Source organism: Oryx dammah, unplaced genomic scaffold (assembly GCF_014754425.2).
Source record: "Oryx dammah isolate SB20612 unplaced genomic scaffold, SCBI_Odam_1.1 HiC_scaffold_17, whole genome shotgun sequence".
Classification (NCBI taxonomy): Eukaryota; Metazoa; Chordata; class Mammalia; order Artiodactyla; family Bovidae; genus Oryx; species Oryx dammah.
Genome location: NW_024070201.1, coordinates 48654880 through 48669142, shown reverse-complemented (window position 1 = coordinate 48669142; position 14263 = coordinate 48654880). Strand labels below are relative to the sequence as shown.

The following is a 14263-nucleotide window of genomic DNA, read 5'->3' as shown; positions in this document are numbered from 1 at the left end:
ATGTCTCTAAAAGTTGCCCCAGATACACTTGCCTTAAACCACACTGGTGTCAGTCACACAGTCTTCCGCTTGCTGGGCATCCCTGGCCTTGAGGTCCAGCACATGTGTATTTCCATCCCCTTCTTCATTTCCTATGTCCTTGCTTTGTTGGGGGACAACCTCCTCATCTTCATCATTGTTACAAAGTGCAGCCTCCTCTTCCTCTGCATGCTGGCTGGAATGGACCTGTCCTCTCCATGTGCACAGTCCCTCAGGCCTTGGCCATCTTCTGGTTCCATGCTGGGGAGATCTCTCTGGATTGCTGCATCAGTCAGTTCTTCATCATCCATTGCACTTTCATGTTTGAGTCAGGGATTTTGCTGGTGATGGTATTTGACCACTACATTGCCATATGCTACCCACTGATATACACCATTATTCTTACACATACATTGATTGGGAAAATTGGTGTTATCATCTTTCTGAGAGGTTATTGTATGATTTTCCCTATAGTATTTCTTTGGAAAAGATTGACTTTCTGCCAAAATAATGTCATCCCACACACCTATTGTGAACACATTGGCTTGGCCAAATATACTTGTAATGACATTTGAGTGAACATCTGGTATTAGACTCTTTGTCCTAATGTCACCAGTGGTTTTAGATACCCTGCTAATTTTTGTTTCCTACATGCTGATTCTCTATGCTGTCTTCCACATGTCTTCCCAAGATGCTTGTCAGAAAGCTCTCATCATGTGTGGCTCCCATGTCTGCATCATCTTTCTCTTTTATGGACCTGCCATCTTCACAACCCTGACTCAGAGGTTTGGTCATCACATTCCACCTCATATTCACATCTTGTTGGCTAATGTCTGGGTTCTGGCTCCACCTATGCTGAACCCCATCATTTATGGGAAGAAGATGAAGCAAATCCAACAGCAGACGGCCCACATATTTTTCCCAAAGTAGAAATAACTTTGGAGGACAAAAAGTTTTCAGTTTTTGTATTGATTGATGACACAAGCTATAGAATTGGTGGGTGGAAACAATATGGTAAACTGGATACTAGAAAATAGCTTAGTGAATTCTATTTCCAGTGGAAGTTCACCAGGAAGTTTTCAGAATTTATACTTTCTGCTGTCAAAACAACAGAGAATGTGTGTCATGTTTGACTGAGCAAACTTAATCCAGAACTTGTGAGTTTCCAAACTCATGTATCCTTCACATCACTAGATTGATTAGATGATGGATGAGTACTGTGTTTTGCCTTTTAATTTCTTCAACTATTTTTCTTGAGGTTATCATCCTTTGAGATATCTTGTGTCATCCCTGAACATTCACATACAAAGAGCACAATTTTCCAGTTATGTAGGATGAATAACTTCTAGAGATCTAATAGATATCATTTTAACTATAGTTACTAATATTCTTGGGTTGGCTAAGAAGTTCATTTGGACTTTCCTATATGATATAGGGCTTTTCAGGTGGTGCTAGAGGTAAAGAACCTTCCTAACAGTGCCAAAGACATAAGAGATGTGGGTTCGATCCCTAGGTTGGGAAGATCCCCTCCCTGGAGGAAGACATGGCAACCCACTCCAGCATTCTTGCCTGGAGTATCCCATAGAAGAGGAGATGGAAGGCTACAGTTCATAGAGTTGCAAAGAGTCAGACATGACTGAAGTGACTTAGCATGATCACCCACCTAGAGCCAGACATCCTGGAATGTGAAGTCAAGTGGGCCTTAGAAAGCATCACTATGAACAAAGCTAATGGAGGTGATGGAATTCCAGTTGAGCTATTTCAAATCCTCAAAGATGATGCTGTGAAAAGTGCTGCACTCAATATGCCAGCAAATTTGGAAAACTCAGCAGTGGCCACAGGACTGGAAAAGATCAGTTTTCATTCCAATCCCAAAGAAAGGCAACGCCAAAGAATGTTCAAACTACTGCACAATTGCACTCATCTCACACGCTAATAAAATAAGCTAAAAATTCTCCAAGCCAGGCTTCAACAGTATGTGAACTGTGAACTTCCAGATGTTCAAGCTGGTTTTAGAAAAGGCAGAGGAACCAGAGATCAAATTGCCAACATCTGCTGGATCATGGAAAAAGCAAGGGAGTTCCAGAAAATACATCTAATTCTGCTTTATTGACTATGCCAAAGCCTTTGACTGTGTGGATCACAATCAACTGTGGAAAATTCTGAAAGAGATGGGAATATCAGACCACCTGACCTGCCTCTTGAGAAACCTATATGCAGGTCAAGAAGCAACAGTTAGAACTGGACATGGAACAACAGACTGGTTCCAAATAGGAAAAGGAGTACATCAACGCTGTATATTGTCACCCTGCTTATTTAACTTCTATGCAGAGTACATCATGAGAAATGCTGGACTGGAAAAACACAAGCTGGAATCAAGATTGCTGGGAGAAATATCAGTCACCTCAGATATGCAGATGACACCATCCTTATGGCAGAAAGTGAAGAGGAACTCAAAAGCCTCTTGATGAAAGTGAAAGAGGAGAGTGAAAAAGTTGGCTTCAAGCTCAACATCGAGAAAATGAAGATCATGGTTCCAGTCCCATCACTTCATGGCAAATAGATGGGGAAACAGCGGAAACAGTGTCAGACTTTATTTTTTGGGGCTCCAAAATCACTGCAGATGGTGACTGCAGCCATGAAATTAAAAGACGCTTACTCCTTGGAAGGAAAGTTATGACCAACCTAGATAGCATATTAAAAAGCGGAGGCATTACTTTACCAACAAAGGTCCGTCTAGTCAAGGTTAAGGTTTTTCCGTTGGTCATGTATGGATGTGAAATTTGGACTGTGAAGAAAGCTGAGCATCGAATAATTGATGTTTTGAACTGTGTTGTTGGAGAAGACTCTTGAGATTCCCTTGGACTGTAAGGATATCCAACCAATCCATCCTAAAGGAGATCAGTCCTGGGTGTTCTTTGGAAGTAGTGATGCTAAAGCTGAAACTTCAATACTTTGGCCACCTGATGTGAAGAGTTGACTCATTGGAAAAGACTCTGATGGTAGGAGGGTTTGGGGGCAGGAGGAGAAGGGGATGACAGAGGATGAGATGGCTGGATGGCATCACTGACCCTGTGGACAAGAGTTTGTGTGAACTCTGGGAGTTGGTGATGGACAGGGAAGCCTGACATGCTGCAATTCATGGGGTCGCAAAGAGTCGGACATGACTGAATGACTGAACTGAGCTGAATTTATATAATTAAGCAGAAAACCTAGAGAAACATATATAACTTGTATTTCTCTTTGTCTCTATTGGAGAAATTCAGGATAAGTCCACATTAACCTGTCTTAGGAATGGATGGCTTCAATCACACTGATGTTAACCATATAGTCTTCTATCTGCTGGTCATTCCAGGCCAAGAAGACCTACACATGTGGATTTCCATCCCCTTCTGCATCTCCTATCTTAGCCCTCCTTGGAAATGGTCCTCTCATCTTCATCATCCTCATCAAGAGCAGCCTCCATGAACCTATGTATCTTTTTCTCTGCTGGCTGCAGTTGACATTGTCTTTGACTCAACCACAGAATCCAAGGCATTGGCCATTTTCTGGTACAACAGTTGCAAAATCTCTCTTAATAGCTTCATTTCCCAACTCTACTTTCAGCATTTCTCCTTCATTTCTGAGTCAGGCATCTTGCTAATTATGGCATTTGATAGCTACATTGCAATGTGTTACCCACTGAGATATACCACAATACTCACCGACTCTGTGATAGGGAAAATTGGTGTGGCTGTTTTCTCGAGAGCACATTGTATAATTTTCCCCATGGTATTTCTTCTGAAGAGGCTGCATTTTTGCAGAAATAACATCCTCCCACATACATTCTGTGAACACATTGGCTTGGCCAAGTATGCCTGTGATGCCATCCAAGTAAACATCTGGTATGGATTTTTTGTCTTGATGTTAACAGTGATCCTAGATATTTCCCTCATTTTTGTTTCCTATTTTCTGATTCACTGTGTTGTCTTCCTCATCCCTTCCCAAGAGGCTCGTCACAAAGCTCTCAACACATGTGGCTCCCACGTCTGCATCGTCATCCTTTTTTATGGGCCTGGGACAGTCTCAGTTCTCACTCAGAGCTTTGGACATGACATCCCACTACACATCCACATCCTACTGGCCAACGTCAGCATGCTTGCTCCACCTATGCTTAATCCCATCATTTATGGAGTCAAGACAAAACAGATATGAGACCAAGTGGTTTATGTGTTGTTTAATAAGCAGAAATGACTTTGGGGATGACAGATACTGGTTTCTCAGAAATTGTGATCCTCCATGAGATGTACTTTAGCAGCAGTGAACAAGAGAACTAGTACTGAGTCAGTAGGAAAAATGACTCTTGGAGTTATGGGCTCTGGAGCAACTTACTTGAGCCTGTGAGCCTTACTTCTCTAATCAGTCTGAAAGCTGTGCCTGTGGATTGACTGAGATACTTACATCTTATTATTTGGGAGTGGACAGGTTGTTCTCTGGCAGTCATTTCTAACTCATTAATATTCAACTTTGGGAATAGTCAAATGTAATATTAAGTCCCAATCAGATTAAAAAAAGTAGGCTTTCTGTCTTGGGCTGTTAAGTCTCAAGACATCTCACACATCTCTGGACACTCATGTAAAACCTTCATTTCTTCATATGCTTACTCAAAGTATGATGGGCATAAAGAGGTGCTATACTTCTAACTTTTGACTTTTGGGGATTGTTTCTCAAAGATCACTCCCCTCAAAATGGTACAGAATAAATGCAGGATTCCTTACCAGGAACTATTTCCATGTCACTTTCATGCAATCTATGAGTCTGTCTCAAGGAACTGCATATCTCTAACTTCTCCATGTTTAGTCATGTTTTCAGGTGTCTTGGTACATTTTTCCTAAATGATCCATTTGCCGGGAATGTCCTCCACTTTTCTTGACCTTTTAATGAATTCACACCATTTATCTTTCAAGGCTCAGCTTGATGTCACCTACCCAGTGAGGTCATTACAACTACTTCATCTCAAGGTGAAGTACTACTTTCTCTACAACATGAGACCATATTGTTTATACTTCTTTTGAAAACATTTTCTTTTATATAAATATTCTATAGAAAAGTAATAAGATGAAGATTAAACTTGCACATGATTCTACTACCCAGAGAAATTTGTTGTTCATTTTGGTGTATAATCATCCAGAATTTGTGTGTGTGTGTGTGTGTGTATATATATATATATATATATATAAATTGTAACAACTATAACTACATACATATTCATATCTTAGTTGTGACATATGGCATCTAGTTCCTTGACCAGGGAGCAAACTCAGGCCCCCCACATTAGGGGTGTGGAGTCTTAGCCACTGGACCACCAGGGAAGTCTCAAGCTTTTTATGATTTTAGCTTTAAGGAAGGATATCAAGATTTTAGACTCATCTGGCACATTGGAAAATTGCTTCTAGAGAAGTTACCATTAATTTTTACTTTGTCAGAAATGCATGTCAAAATTTATTGCACCCTTACTAGCTTCCCTAGTTGCTCAGACGTTAAAGAATCTGCCTGCAATGCAGGAGACCTGGGTTTGATTCCTGGGTTGGGAAGATCTCCTGGAGAAGGGAATGGCAACTCACTCCAGTATTCTTGCCTGGAAAATTTCATGGACAGAGGAAACTGGTGGAAACTTAATCTAAAATTAAGTTTAGATTCCATGCTCTTCATTATATTAATAATAAATTTCTTCTTCTGCTGCTGCTGCTAAGTTGCTTCAGTCGTTTTGACTCTGGGAACCTGTGGACTGTAAAATGCCAGGCTCCTCTGTCCATGGGATTCTCCAGGCAAGAATATTAGAGTGGGTTGCCATGCCCTCCTCCAGGGGATCTTCCTGACTTGGGATCGAACCTGTGGTTCATATGTCTCCTGCATTGGCAAGCAGGTTCTTTACTACTTGTGCCACCTGGGAAGCCTCAAATTTCTTCTAAGTATTCTCAAATCCTTTAAATCTTTTCCTCCATTCTTTCTGATCCATCCCCACATTATTATAAACCAAATTAACAACTAGATTTAGGTACTCACCAGGGGAGCAGAGTGGTGCCATTAAATGATTATCAACCTAGACTACCCAGCAAATTTACACATCTGCTCAAGTCAGCTCATTTTCCCATTCCACCTAATTAATGCTTCATGTACACACCCTATTCAAACCTTCAACCTTGATTCAAGAACCTACCTATTTAACTTTGACAGAAAATCTTGCCTGCTAAATCAGAACTAATCAGTAAGAAACTCACAGAAATTCAAGACACTAAAATTTAAAACACATCTGTATCCAGCACATACATGCACATATCTGCTCCCACTATCCTTTCCTTCCATCTTGCTGTAGGAACTGTCTCTCCTATCAAGGAATAATTCCTCTGTTTGTTCTCTGGACACTAATAAGAAATGTTAGGTTGAGCATTCAAAGCCATGAACATGCAAAGCATTATTTGTGCAAAAAATTGCAGTAATTGTATTGTATGGTGGGGGGGAACACTGAGAAATTAACCAGTAGCTGTCCTGGTGAGGAGAATCCCTTGAGATGTCACATGGAGGTATGAAAAATACCCAATAGCAGCATACTTCATTAAGGAAATGCAAATTAAAACAACAATGAATACCACTATATACCTATTAGAATGGCTAAAACCGAACACCCTGACAATAGTAAATGTTGTTAAGAATATGGATCAATAGGACTCTTACTCATTGCTGGCAGAAAAAAAAGTGGAAAAAAAAAAAAGCCACTTTGGAAATGGCTTCTTCAGTTCTTCAGTTTCTTACAAAGCTAAACATACTCTTACCACATGGTCTAGCAACCACGCTTCTTAGTATTTACCCAACGAGTTGACGACTTATGCCTACAGAAAAGCCTACACACATATATTTACAGAAACTTTATGCATAATTGCCAAATTTTGGAAACAACAAAACTATCTTTGAACAGGTGAATTGATAAACTCTGGTACATCCAAACAATGGAATATTATTAAAAAATAGAAAGAAGTGAGATTAGTTCAGTTTATTTCAGTTTAGTCACTCAGTCGTGTCCGACTCTTTGTGACCCCATGAGTCGCAGCATGCCAAGCCTCCCTGTCCATCACCAACTCCCGGAGTTCACTCAGACTCACATCCATCGAGTCAGTGATGCAATCCAGCCATCGCATCCTCTATCGTCCCCTTCTCATCCTGCCCCCAATCCCTCCCAGCATCAGAGTCTTTTCCAATGAGTCAACTCTTCGCATGAGGTGGCCAAAATACTGGAGTTTCAGCTTTAGCATCATTCCCTCAAAAGAAATCCCAGGGCTGATCTCCTTCAGAATGGACTGGTTGGATCTCCTTGCAGTCCAAGGGACTCTCAAGAGTCTTCTCCAACACCACAGTTCAAAAGCATCAATTCTTCGGCGCTCTGCCTTCTTCACAGTCCAACTCTCACATCCATACATGACCACAGGAAAAACCATAGCCTTGACTAGAGGGACCTTAGTCGGCAAAGTAATGTCTCTGCTTTTCAATATGCTATCTAGGTTGGTCATAACTTTTCTTCCAAGGAGTAAGCGTCTTTTAATTTCATGGCTGCAGTCACCATCTGCAGTGATTTTGGAGCCCCCCAAAATAGAGTCTGACACTGTTTCCACCGTTTCCCCATCTATTTCCCATGAAGTGATGGGACCAGATGCCATGATCTTCGTTTTCTGAATGTTGAGCTTGAAGTCAACTTTTTCACTCTCCTCTTTCACTTTCTTCAAGAGGCTTTTGAGTTCCTCTTCACTTTCTGCCATAAAGGTGGTGTCATCTGCATATCTGAGGTTATTGACATTTCTCCCAGCAATCTTGATTCCAGCTTGTGTTTCTTCCAGCCCAGCGTTTCTCATGATGTACTCTGCATAGAAGTTAAACAAGCAGGGTGAGAATATACAGCCTTGACGTACTCCTTTTCCTATTTGGAACAAGTCTGTTGTTCCATGTCCAGTTCTAATTGTTGCTTTCTGACCTGCATACAGATTTCTTAAGAGGCAAGTCAGGTGGTCTGATATTCCCATCTCTTTCAGAATTTTCCACAGTTTCTTGTGATCCACACAGTCAAAGGCTTTGGCATAGTCAAAAGCAAAAATAGATGTTTTTCTGGAACTTTCTTGCTTTTTCCATGATCCAGCAGATGTTGGCAATTTGATCTCTGGTTTCTCTGCCTTTTCTAAAACCAACTTGAACATCAGGAAGTTCATGGTTCACGTATTGCTGAAGCCTGGCTTGGAGAATTTTGAGCATTACTTTACTAGCATGTGAGATGAGTGCAATTGTGCAGTAGTTTGAGCATTCTTTGGCATTGCCTTTCTTTGGGATTGGAATGAAAACTGACCTTTTCCAGTCCTGTGGCCACTGCTGAGTTTTCCCAATTTGCTGGCATATTGAGTGCAGCACTTTCACAGCATCATCTTTCAGGATTTGAAACAGCTCCACTGGAATTCCATCACCTCCACTAGCTTTGTTCGTAATGATGCTTCCTAAGGCCCACTTGACTTCACATTCCAGGATGTCTGGCTCTAAGTGAGTGATCAAACCATCGTGATTATCTGGGTCATGAAGATCTTTTTTGTACAGTTCTTCTGTGTATTCTTGCCACGTCTTCTTAATATATTCTGCTTCTGTTAGGTCCCTACCATTTCTGTCCTTTATCGAGCCCATCTTTGCATGAAATGTTCCCTTGGTATCTCTAATTTTCTTGAAGAGATCTCTAGTCTTTCCATTCTGTTCTTTTCCTCTATTTCTTTGCATTAATCACTGAAGAAGGCTTTCATATCTCTTCTTGCTATTCTCTGGAACTCTGCATTCAGATGCTTATATCTTTCTTTTTCTCCTTTGCTTTTTGCCTCTCTTCTTTTCACAGCTATTTGTAAGGCCTCCCCAGACAGCCATTTTGGTTTTTTGCATTTCTTTTCCATGGGGATGGTCTTGATCCCTGTCTCCTGTACAATGTCACGAACCTCATTCCATAGTTTATCAGGCACTCTATCAGATCTAGACCCTTAAATCTATTTCTCACTTCCACTGTATAATCATAAGGGATTTGATTTAGGTCATACCTGAATGGTTTAGCGGTTTTCCCTACTTTCTTCAATTTAAGTCTGAATTTGGTAATAAGGAGTTCATGATCTGAGCCACAGTCAGCTCCTGGTCTTGTTTTTGTTGACTGTATAGAGCTTCTCCATCTTTGGCTGCAAAGAATATAATCCATCTGATTTCAGTGTTGACCATCTGGTGATGTCCATGTGTAGAGTCCTCTTGTGTTGTTGGAAGAGGGTGTTTGCTATGACCAGTGCATTTTCTTGGCAAAACTCTATTAGTCTTTGCCCTGTTTCATTCCACATTCCAAGGCCAAATTTGCCTGTTATTCCAGGTGTTTCTTGACTTCCTACTTTTGCATTCCAGTCCCCTATAATGAAAAGGACATCTTTTTTGGGTGTTAGTTCTAAAAGGTCTTCTAGGTCTTCATAGAACCGTTCAAATTCAGCTTCTTCAGCATTACTGCTTGGGGCATAGACTTGGATTACTGTGAGATTGAATGGTTTGCCTTGGAAACGAACAGAGATCATTCTGTCATTTTTGAGATTGCATCCAACTACTGCATTTTGGACTCTTTTGTTGACCATGATGGCTACTCCATTTCTTCTGAGGGATTCCTGCCCGCAGTAGTAGATATAATGGTCTTCTGAGTTAAATTTACCCGTTCCAGTCCATTTTAGTTTGCTGATTCCTAGAATGTCGACGTTCACTCTTGGCATCTCTTGTTTGACCACTTCCAATTTGCCTTGATTCATGGACCTGACATTCCAGGTTCCTATGCAATATTGCTCTTTACAGCATCAGATCTTGCTTCTATCACCAGTCACATCCACAGCTGGGTATTGTTTTTGCTTTGGCTCCATCCCTTCATTCTTTCTGGAGTTATTTCTCCACTGATCTCCAGTAGCATATTGGGCACCTACTGACCTGGGGAGTTCCTCTTTCAGCATCCTATCATTGTGCCTTTTCATACTCTTCATGGGGTTCTCAAGGCAAGAATACTGAAGTGGTTTGCCATTCCCTTCTCCACTGGACCACATTCTGTCAGACCTCTCCACCATGACCTGCCCGTCTTGGGTTGCCCTGCGGGCATGGTTGGTTTCATTAAGTTAGACAAGGCTGTGGTCCTAGTGTGATTAGATTGACTAGTTTTCTGTGAGTCTGGTTTCAGTGTGTCTGCTCTCTGATGCCCTCTTGTAACACCTATCATCTTACTTGGGTTTCTCTTACCATGGGCGTGGGGTATCTCTTCATGGCTGCTCCAGCAAAGCACAGCTGCTGTTCCTTACCTTGGATGAGGGGTATCTTCTTACCGCAGCCCTTCCTGCACCCCCACAGCCACCGCTCCTCGGGTTGCTCCTCCAGGCTGTCGCCCATGGCCTCGGGTGCAAGGTGGCTTCTCCCGGCAGCCCCTGGCCTCAGACGCAGGGTAGCTCCTCTCGGCCTCCGCCCCTGACCTCGGAAGTGGGGTGTCTCCTCCTGGCCGCCACTAAGCGCGGGTGGCTGCGACCCGGCACAGGATGGAGAACCAGAATCAGAGTCGCCAAGAAGGGGTGATCCAGGTAGGGAAGAGAGATTAGGACTCCTCAAAGCCACAAAAAGATGTGGGGTAAATTTAAAAGCATTATGCTAAGCAAAATAAGGTGATCTGTAAAGGTACATACTGTATGATACAAATCTTATGGAATTCTGGAAAAAGGCAAAACTACAGAGACAGTAAAAAAAAAATCCTTGGCTTTGAGGGATTCTGAGGGAATAAAAGAGGGATAAATAGGAGGCCTGCAAGTATTTTTAAGCTTTTGAAAATATTCTGAAAGGCACTATAATGGTGTACACATGTCACTATACATTTTTTAAAACCCATAAACTATACAACACAGAGTGTACCCTGATATAAGCTACAGATTTTCATTAATAATAATGTATCCATATTGGTTCATTAGGGCTTCCCAGGTGATTCAGTGGTAAAGAATCTGCCTGCCAAGCAGGAGACACGGAAGACATAGGTTCAATCCCTGGTTAGGATTGGAGAAGGAAATGGCAACCCACTCCAATATTCTTGCCTGGGAAATCTCATGGACAGAGGAGCCTGGCAGGCTACAGTCCATGAGGTTGCAAAGAGTCAGACCCTCACTCCAAATCTTCTCTCACAACTCCTTTCCTAAGCTCATATAACCTATCAGGCACACTTTCCACATGAGGCTTCCAGCACTCAGACAAGAAAGGTTAAGGACTTTCCAGTTATGTCACCGAGGAGATCGCAATAGAGGAGGTCCTGAGGGAAAAGAAAGACAACATAAATAAGACCATGGTCCCCAAAGATACTCAGAGAACAAATAACTTGCCCTGCAGTTTTTCCTCCAGCCTGATCCCCTGGCCACTGTACACAGTCTGCTGGTTATGGGAATACCCTGCCATCTAGGCAGGGGCATGGCTCCAGAGGTGGTTCCAAATGGCTCTGATGACAGTTTGGAGTGAGGAGAGATGTAGGTTGGTACTGACCAGGGTAGCCTGATGCCTCTTCGGGTCCTTCTGCGTGTGGGCAGGAATGGTGGGGATAAAGGAGGTGGGATATGCTGAGTTTATTAATGAGAGACATGGGAAATGATAATGGATTGCCTTCACCATTTGGTCACCCAATAGAGGCTCTCTTTGGAATTCTCCATCCCTTGAGAGCAGAGTCAGGGCAGACCAAAATGTGTCTGCAGAACCTTTGTGGCATGGTGGAAACAGTGGAATGAGAGGCAAGAAATCTTAACTCAGTTCCTCTGTGACCTTGGGAAAATTGCCTTTCCTTCATAAATAATAAATCATACAAGATTATTTTAAAATGGGGATCACCAATAAGTTTTTGCAGAGTAACAGCAAATATTTTAAGTTTTGAACATTGTCTCCTTTGAAACTACTCAATCTGTCCCATGAAAACAGTCATAGACAATATGTAAATTACTGGGCATGGCTGTGTTTCAATAACATTTTATATATAAAAGAAGGTGGTGGGCAGGATTTGGCCCACAGGCTGCAGTTTGATGATTGCTGATATAGAGTGACAACCAGTGTTGATATTTATATCTCTGACTCATGTATGGGCAATTCCAGAGGGAACTGGTGTAGCAGGAGGTTATCTTGTGAATCGAATTCCCAGAGAGAGTTCTTCCTTCTGGCGTAGATTAGAGGACTGTCAGGCTGGAAGCAGGGGCAAGCGCTGAATAAACTTTGGAATATCTACCTCCTTGAGGAAACTGATTTAATGAGAGGAGAGCCAGTATACTGAATGGAGATAGGCAAAGTTATGACTTAGATGAGTGAGAGTGAATTTGAAGGGTTAATGACTGTGAGTTTGAGTGGGTATATATATGAAGGAAAATTTAAAAGCGTGTGTGTGTGTGTGTGTGTGTGTGTGCTTATGGTGAAGGGCTGTTTTGTGTGAACAGGGAAAATGTGTGCTAGTATGTAAATCATCAAAATTTGTATGAGTAAATAATGTATGTTGTGACTGTATAAATGAATGTGTCTGATAATACAGTAATACGAATGGAAGATTGTGTGTGTGTATGTGGATTTGTAGCAAGCAGAGCTGGAATTGAACTCAGGTAGGTCTAAAGCCCATATAAATTTTCCTATATTACATTGTTTACATGTCTTAGACATTCTGGTGAAATAAGAGAATGAGAAGGGAGTGGAGAGGACGCCAAAGACAAATGGTTGGGTAATCAACAAACAAAAATGTCTGTTTCTAAAACTAATGGAAGGTTTGACTCTAATAATCTGGGACTCAAATATCAGCTTAGCCACTAACAGGTTGTTTGACTTTGGGCTGTTGCTTATCTGAGATTAGTTTCTTTTTGCATGAACTAGTGATACTTTCAATTCCATAGGTTTTGTACAATAATTAGAAATAATAAATATATCTAACAGTAGTCATGGTTGCTATCATCAAAGAAGTATTAATGATAGAAATTGGATATTACTAGCAATAATAAATGAAAAGTAATATTAGATTTGGCAAACATGATATGATAGATTATTTTAGAAAAGGAAGATTTATACATAGTAGTGTATATATGTCAATCCCAATCTCCCAATTTATCCCACCCATCCTTTCTTCAGATGCTTGTTCTCTACATCTGTGTCTCTATTTCTGATTTGCAGATAGGTTCATCTGTACCATTTTTCTAGATTCCACATATATGCATTAATACACAACATTGTTTTTCTCTTTCTGACTTACTTCATTCTGTACGAGATTGGAATTGATGTATATACACCACTATGCCCAAAACAGACAATGAGAACCTATTGTACAGCAGAGGGGGAAAAAAGAAGATGCAGTCTGTTTGTAGGACATATATTTAAGTGCAAATTGCTCAGTCATGTCCGACTGTTTGCAACCCCATGAACTATACAGTTCATGGAATTCTCCAGGCCAGAATACTGGAGTGGGTAGCCTTTCCCTTCTCCAGGGGATCTTCCCAACCCAGGGATCAAACCCAGGTCTCCCACATTGCAGGCAGATTCTTTACCAGCTGAGTCACAAGGGAAGCCTAAGAATACTGGAGTGGGTAGACTATCACTTCTCCAGGGGATCTTTCTGACCCGGAATTGAACTGGGGTCTCCTGCATTGCAGGCGGATTCTTTACCAACTGAGTTAACAGGGAATATTAAGTTAACCTTAAAAAATGCATTCCAGTATACATTAGGTGCAGCCAAATACTGTTTGATTCTACTTATACAAGGTACCTAGATAATAAAATTCTTAGGGTCAGAAAGTACATTGGCAGATGCCAGGGGCTGGAGGTAAGAGTGGCGGGGGAAGGAGTGGGAAGTTAGCATTTAATAGGGACAGAGTTTCAGTTTAGAAGATAAAATATTCGGAGATGGATGATGACGAGAGTTGAACAACAATGTGGATGCACTTAGTGTCACTGAAACGTGCAGTCAGATATGGCTAAAATAGTATGATTTATAATATGTGACTTACCACAATGAGAAGCCCTGAAAAAGGAAAAGGAAGTTTTAGGTGTTATAAGTAAAATGGCATGGGGTAAAGATTGGGAGGATGGTAAGGGGATAAATGAAGAGAGAGTGCACCCCTACTTTTGTGAAACCGAGATGAATGGAGGAAGAGACACAGTAAGGAGAAGGAGTCAGCCTAGAGGCGGAGTTTGAAAT

General features: G+C 41.4%; 2 pseudogenes; both read left to right on the top strand.

Moving 5' to 3' along the window:
* On the top strand, positions 1-948 carry LOC120875946 (annotated as a pseudogene).
* A 2364-nt stretch (positions 949-3312) lies between these two features.
* On the top strand, positions 3313-4251 carry LOC120876702 (annotated as a pseudogene).
* The last annotated feature ends 10012 nt before the right edge of the window (positions 4252-14263 follow it).